Source organism: Corythoichthys intestinalis, chromosome 10, assembly GCF_030265065.1.
Source record: "Corythoichthys intestinalis isolate RoL2023-P3 chromosome 10, ASM3026506v1, whole genome shotgun sequence".
Lineage (NCBI taxonomy): Eukaryota > Metazoa > Chordata > Actinopteri > Syngnathiformes > Syngnathidae > Corythoichthys > Corythoichthys intestinalis.
The window spans coordinates 43,070,104-43,077,880 of NC_080404.1; the positions used below are offsets into that span (position 1 = coordinate 43,070,104).

Sequence of the window (7,777 nt, forward strand, 5' to 3'; positions counted from 1 at the left end):
CATTGCTAAATTAGTGAGAAAAAAATTTGTTTTTTTTAAATTATTAGATTAGTCGACTAATCGTAAAAATAGTCGGCTGACTAATCGGGAGAAAATTAGTCGTTTGGGACAGCCCTACTTTTAACCGATGAGCGCATATGTTGGACGTTTTGCTGAATACAAGAAATTGTAGTAACCCGCTAGTATTCATTGAGTGACAGTGACAGTCTACGTCATCACCCCGAGCGTCCATAAAACATGGTGCCCTCCGTAGGTCAAAACATGTACTAAATATTATAGATTTTTAAATCAATGGCAATATTTCATGTGTTTCTAACAACATATTTTAGTAAACGAGAACAATTGTGGCTTATTGGAGCGTACAAGTCTTTAAGTCTGAGGTTTCCTTTAATTAAAAAGCTAGCCTTATGCTACTAACAAGCAGATTTTTCTGTGGCACCAAAAGAAATTACAGCTAGACCTGTATCTAAATCTAGTATGTCATAACCTGAGGAATTCCCAATGATTGAATCTCTAAAGCTAAATAATAAATCCACAATTGGGAAATTCACTCTGCTCTAAAATATTAGTGCTTCATGTTTTTGTGCCTATGTAACTGGTTTTGTAAATGTCTGCCTGTTTTCACAACTAATGATCACTTAATGGATATAAAAAATTTAAAAAAGTCACTTGTGACTCAATGCTTGCTAAGAAGAGACTTGCTCCTATGGAAACGGGGTGTAGTATGTGACAAGAAACTTGAGTCAGAACTACGAAAGGAGAGCAGCTGAGGTGTTATTGCAAAATGTGGATCAGCGGTATGAGTTCCGGCTCACCTTGAATAGTATGTCCACTGAGCTGCCAGTTAGCACACACATACAGGCCTTATGAAACCTGAACACCACAACTATTTGTGGCGTTGCTAGGAAAGGCCTGGAGGAAGGCTGATGAAAGAAGATAAGGAAAAAAAAAAAAAAAAAAAAAAGAGGCCCTTAGCAAAAATGAACATAAATGTACCCAGGATTCTGTAATGCAATGCCATCTCCATTTGTAATTTGTAAAAACAGTCATTGATGTTTGACATCTATGATCATGATCAAAAATGTCACCCCAGGTTTAAAAGATGTTTCATTTCAAAGTGAACCAAGACAATTGTCCATGACACAGCATACTGATTGTATAAACAACCTGAAATCAGATGGGGTTTTTTTTTGGGGGGGGGGGGGGGGGGGGTTAAATCTTAATCCGTTTTAGCTATCATCCCTGCCTGGCAAATTCCTTGTATTAGCAGAAAAGATGATTCAGATGTTGAGGTCATAAAAGAATATCTGAATATCATTTAAATAGTAAAGCAAATGTTGTAGGAAATTGTCTGCCCCTTGTATAAAATATACCTCTGCATAGATTTTATCATGTATTGACGGAACACGGGGCTGGTTCATAGAGGGCCTATCAATGTCAAAGCTGACCACGTGGAGACACAGACAAAGACCTTTTCCGTTGAAAATTCTTGTGATTAAATGCTTAAATCCCTGAATTCTTCATAGATATGGATGTAAAACAGTCTCGATCCTTGGTAAAAAGCATTAAAAAAATAAAAAAAAACATGCAGGTAGCATTTATTTCACGTACATATTGCCAACTATGAGGCTAGTCAGTAAGGAAATTAGCGGCCGCCATATGTAAACAAAGAGCTTTTTCCGTTGAAAATGCTTGTGAATAAATGCCTTGATCCCTGAATTCTTTATAGAAATGGACATAAAACAGTCTCTATCCTTGGTTAAAAGCAAAAAAATAAAATTAAAAAATGTGCAGGTAGCATTTATTTTACGTAAATATTGCGAACTATATGGCTAGCCAGTAAGGAAATTAGCGGCCGCCATATGTAAACAAAGAGCTTTTACTGTTAAAATTTCTCATGAATAAATGCTTAAATCCCTGAATTCTTTATAGATATGGACGTTAGACAGCTTTTATTCTTGGTTAAAAGCAAAAAAAAACGTGCAGGTAGCATTTATTTTAGGTAAATATTGCCAACTATGAGGCTAGTCAGTAAAGAAATTGCGGCCACCATGTTAAAAAAAAAAAACGCTTTTTCCGTTGAAAATTCTTGTAAATAAATGCTTAAATTCCTGATTTCTTGATAGATATAGACCCTACTCACAGACGTCACAGAATGACGTGTCGCTGTATCCGGCCGCCATATTGTCCGTCTCTGTTTAGCCCTATTCTCAATGGTTTCAATTAGTTGTTCAGTTTATAGAGCAATTCATGGAAGCCCCAGTGCTTTCAGACGTGGTAAACTCATTGGATGCGTTGCATAAAAGGCGTTATGTGGAAAAGCTTCAGTCTATCCATTCGCCAGATCCATATTTGATGCCTAAATCGATATTTTTCGACCCGCTGTCTTCGCCCTCTCTGCCTGACATCTGCTACCCAGATATCTACAACTATCTTTTCCACAAAAACTCGGCCTATTCTCACGAAACTTTGAAAAACATTAAGAGCAGCACTCTAAGCAACATTACCCTGTGTGATTTCTAAAATGCCGACAATCAAAAAAAAAAAAAAAAAGTTGACTGCGATGGCCGACGCTTCAAGGATAGGTGGATATTGGACTATTTCTTCAATAAAACACGCAACAACTGTGTCTGCCTCATTTGCAAAGAGACAGTCGCTGTTTTCAAAGAGTTCGATGTGACGCGATAATAACAAGACACGCTGACATGTACAAAATGAGGGGCGGCTAGCTTGACTTCGTTTTAACGAGTGGAGGGTGGCTTGACCGCAGTTTCGCAAGAGCCCGAGTGTCGAAAGAGAACGCCACAAAGACGAGACTGTTGAAATTATGAATTCAAAAAAATAATAAAGCAAATGTGACACACAGAAGGGCTTGCTAACATTTGTTTAAATATATTGATCTTTGTAAATCAGCCAAGGTAGCCCCCCGCATTTTTACCACACCAAATCTGGCCCCCTTTGCAAAAGGTTTGGACACACCTGTTTAACTGATGATACGTAGACGAGGCCAGCTTCTTTCAATTGGTACCAACTAAATATTATACAAAATGTAATGATGGTGGAAGAAATAAGCATCTTGAATTTGAAACTGTATGTTATCGGCGATTAGCCTCGCAATGATCTTAATTGTGGTTGTCAGCCCAAAACCCTCTAAATATATATTAAATGCATCTTACCAGATATAAAATGACTACTACATAATCCGTGGTAATCGTTTGGGGCCCAGTTTTCTCGTCGAATTGCAGCAGTCCATCTCGCTCTCCTCTCCGGGTCTCTCGGAATACGGTAAAACTTCAAGTCTCTCCGTCTATCTTCTCTGTTACTGCAACAAACTGCCACACACGCCTTCACCATTATGATTATTAATGTTAACGAGCAGAAAAACACGCCATAATAGGAGGAATTTACGCAGCGGTAATGCATATACACGACAAGTAGACGGACAACATGGCGCGGAGGCGTGGTTGTGACGTCATGTGAGTAGGGTCTATAGATGTAAAACCGTCTTGATCCTTGGTTAAAAGCATAGGCGGAGTTTGACTTTTGGGGTGTGTGTGGGGGGGGGGCACAAAATGTTGATGAACCCGAAACGCAGTTTCAGCAATAAAATTAACTTCCAAAAATAAGATAATAATAAATTAAAATAAGTGTTTTTTTTTTGTTTCCCATCATTTTTTGGGTGAATTTTAAATCAGGCTGCTTAGGACAGCTATACTTTTCACCAAGATCGTCATCCATTGAATAAGCTATAGACCCTACCCACGTGACGTCACAACTCCGCTCTCCTGAATGGTACCGCCCACTTGTCCGTCAAAACATAGTGTTAACCTGTTACGGCTACGTACATTTCTCCTATTTACGGCGTGTTTTTCTGCTCCTTAACATTAATAATCAAAATGGTGAAGGCGTGTGTGGCTGTTGGTTGCACTAACAGAGAAGATGGAAGGAGAGACTTGAAGTTTTACCGTATTCCGAGGGATCCAAAGAGAGCGAAATGGACGGCTGCAATTCGACGTGAAAACTGGGCACCAAAAAATCACCACAGACTATGTAGTAGTCATTTTATATCCGGTAAGATGCATTTAAGATATACTTAGAGGGTTTTGGGCTGACAAATAACCACAATTAACATCATTGCGAGGCTAATCGCCAACAACATACGACGTAGTACGACATAGTTTCAAATTCAAGATGTTTGTGACTTCCCTTTCTTCCACCATCGTTATTTTTTGAATAATATTTAGATGGTACCAAGTGAAAGAAACTGGACTCGTCTACGGGGCTGACAAATAACCACAATTAAGATCATTGCTAGGCTAATTGCCGACAACATACACGTATGTATGTAGTGAGAGTGCTATCGCTAAACCATATAAACATTAAAAGCCTTAACTCCATTGACAAACGACATGAAATACATTAGACTTGACAGTGGATGTTAGCAATAACAAAAGATTTTGAATTGAAAATTTCGTAACTCACCTTTCCAAGCACAAGATAGATTCCTGCCGAATTTTCGTGGACGAGGACCTGTTTCACCCAACCAGCAACGAAGTATTTATAAGCCTCCAAGCTCTTGAAGTTTTTCATATTTTCGTGAGAATAGGCTGATTTAGTGTGGACAAGATAATTGTAAATATCTGCGTAGCAGATGTCAGGCAGACAGGGCGAAGACAGTGGGTCGAAAAACATCGATTTGGGCATCAAATATGGATCTGGCGACTGTGAAGAACGAAGCTTTTCCTCATTACGCCTTTTATGCAACAGATCCAGTGAGTTTGCGGCATCAGAAAGCACCGGGTCTTCCATGAAATGCATTTTCAATTCCGCCATCAATTGAAAACAATGCTAATACAGAGTCAAAATGACGGACAAGTGGGCGGAACCATACAGCGAGCACGTGGTTTTGTGACGTAGGTGGGTAGGGTCTATACCCGCCGGTGTCAACAGGTGTACTGTCAAATTTTGCACCCCATCAGAAATTGCAACTTTGTGTTATAAATGGCCGCAAATAAAGCGGTTACAAAGTAAACACTACAAGCTTTCTTTAAATGAAGGAATATTTACTTACGTTTGATCATGGACTGACATGTAGAAAAGTTCTCAGACACATTCTGCCATGTTAGCTGTACACGACAACTGCACGCAGCTCTATCCCTGTTAATGTCTTCGCCGTGTAGTTAAGCATCAATTTGCATTTTTGGCGGTGCTCTCTTGCTTTTCATGATCCACATTTTCAATCATTGGTTCTTGCTCAGTAGTTGTTGTCGCTTTTGAAAGCCTAGGTTTGAAAAAATTACGTAGGCTATATCCATCTTGCCTCTTCATTCCTCATGTGGGTTTAGCTAAACACAGCAAATGACCGTCTAAGGTGCTAGTTTTGTTACTTTGTGGGTTTCTTGTATCAGACAACTTACTGAAAGGTTTGACTGACAGATCTTTAGTTGGAGAACAGAAGAAAGGCATCATCAACAACTGTCCACAGGCGGGCTGTTTATCAGCTGTCTAGAGCTCGCTGCGTGCGTATCTCTGACCTCCGTGTGCTGTGACGAGCAGACATTACTAATCGAACATGCAGATACGATTTGCTCATATCATTACAATCGTCACATGATCTGTTTGAAAAATATTTTTGACCAGTTATAATTTTTATTTTGTTCATTTCATTCATTTTTGCTGTTTGTTGTATTGCTTTACAACTTTTATAGACAATATTTTACCGAAAAATTCTTAATTTTAAAATCATATATAGGAAAGTCATTTACATGCAATGACACTTTTCTGTCACCAAGGGGGGCCTGGCCCCCCGCAAAATCCGCTTATGGTTAAAAGCAAAAAAAGTGCAGGTTGCATTTATTTTACGTAAATATTGCCAACTTTGAGGCTAGTCAGTAAGGAAATTGCGGCCACCATATGTAAACAGAGAGCTTTTTCCGTTGAATATTCTTGTAAATAAATGCTTAAATTCCTGATTTCTTGATATAGATGTAAAACAGTCTTGATTCTTGTTTAAAAGCAAAAAAAAGGTGCAGGTTCCATTTATTTTATGTAAATATTGCCAACTTTAAGGCTAGTCAGTAAGGAAATTAGCGGCCGTCATATGTAAACAAAGACCGTTGAAAATTCTTGTGAATAAATTCTTAAATCCCTGAATTCTTTATAGATATGGACGTAAAACAGTTGATTCTTGGTTAAAAGCAACAACAAAAAAAAACAAACGTGCAGGTAGCATTTATTTTACGTAAATATTGCCAACTATGAGGCTAGTCAGTAAGGAAATTAGCGGCCACCATACGTAAACAAAGAGCTTTTCCGTTGAAAATTCTTGTGAATAAATGCTTAAATTCCTGAATTCTTTATAGCTATGGATGCAAAACAGTCTCGATCCTTGGTTAAAAGCAACAAAAAAAAAAACATGCAGTTAGCATTTATTTCACATACATATTACGAACTATGAGGCTAGTCAGTAAGGAAAATAGCAGCTGCCATATGTAAACAAAGAGCTTTTACCGTTGGAAATTCTTGTGAATAAATGCTTAAATCCCTGAATTCTTTATAGATATGGACGTAAAACAGTCTCAATCCTTGGTTAAAGCAAAACAAAAACAACAAAAAAACGTGCAGGTAGCATTTATTTTACGAAAATATTGCGAACTATAAGGCTAGTCAGTAAGGAAATTAGCGGCAGCTATATGTAAACAAAGAGCTTTTTCCATTGGAAATTCTTGTAAATAAATGCTTAAATTCCTGATTTCTTGATAGATATGGATGTAAAACAGTCTTGATCCTTGGTTAAAAGCAAAAAAATAAATAAATAAATAAACGTGCAGATTGCATTTATTTTACATAAATATCGCGAACTATAAGGCTAGTCAGTAAGGAAATTAGCGGCCGCCATATGTAAACAAAGAGCTTTTACCGTTGAAAATTCTTGTGAATAAATGCTTAAATCCCTGAATTCTTTATAGATATGGACGTAAAACAGTCTTGATTCTAGGTTAAAAGCAAAAAAAGAAACCGTACAGGAAGCATTTATTTTACGTAAATATTACCAACTATGAGGCCAGTCAGTAAGGAAATTAGAGGCTACCATATGTAAACAAAGAGCTTTTTCCGTTGAATATTCTTGTGAATAATTGCTTAAATCCCTGAATTCCTTATAGATATGGACGTAAAACAGCTTGATTCTTGGTTAAAAGCAAAAAAACGTGCAGGTAGCATTTATTTTACGTAAATATTGCCAAGTATAATGCCAATGCTGTAGCGGCTAATTTCTCCCATTGATTTTTTCACTACGTTTCAAAATGCATGCATGGTACGAAAAATAATAATTACTTTGAATCCTCAAACAAATCAATCCTAAGACAATCCTTCCTGTCTGTATGCGGTACAGCTTTCGTACTTTTTCAACCTAAATCCGGCGTTTGATCCCTGCATGTGTTGACTAAATGCGACCGACTGCGAATGACTGAAGCAGACCGTAGGACAGCCCCCTGAGTGAAGGCGTTGCGCAGTGGCTGACGGATGTGAACTGTCTATTACCTTTCTACACAGAGCCTCTAGGAAACAGCATAGCGCATTGTATTTTGTTTAACACACAAAAAGTGTTTTTTTTGTGTGTTTAAACAAAGTTTTCATGAAAAGCACCTTTATACCAAATATTAACTAGTGAAGGGAATAATTACCTTTCTCGCACACACCATATAACTGTTTGCATTACTCTGACACATGTAATATAATTAATCAGGGAATAGTATCATTTCTCATATTTACTGTA

At 37.8% G+C, this 7,777-nt stretch overlaps 1 protein-coding gene across 1 annotated transcript in view; it reads right to left on the minus strand.

Annotated features, from left to right (window-relative positions):
* LOC130923279 (inositol polyphosphate-5-phosphatase A-like) overlaps positions 1 to 5,434 on the minus strand; it is a 370,235-nt gene extending 364,801 nt beyond the window's left edge. Inside the window, exon 1 of the mRNA XM_057848875.1 lies at positions 5,072 to 5,434. The gene's annotated coding sequence lies outside the window, so the exon portion shown is untranslated. The remainder of the gene's footprint in view (positions 1 to 5,071) is intronic.
* Positions 5,435 to 7,777: the final 2,343 nt, after the last annotated feature.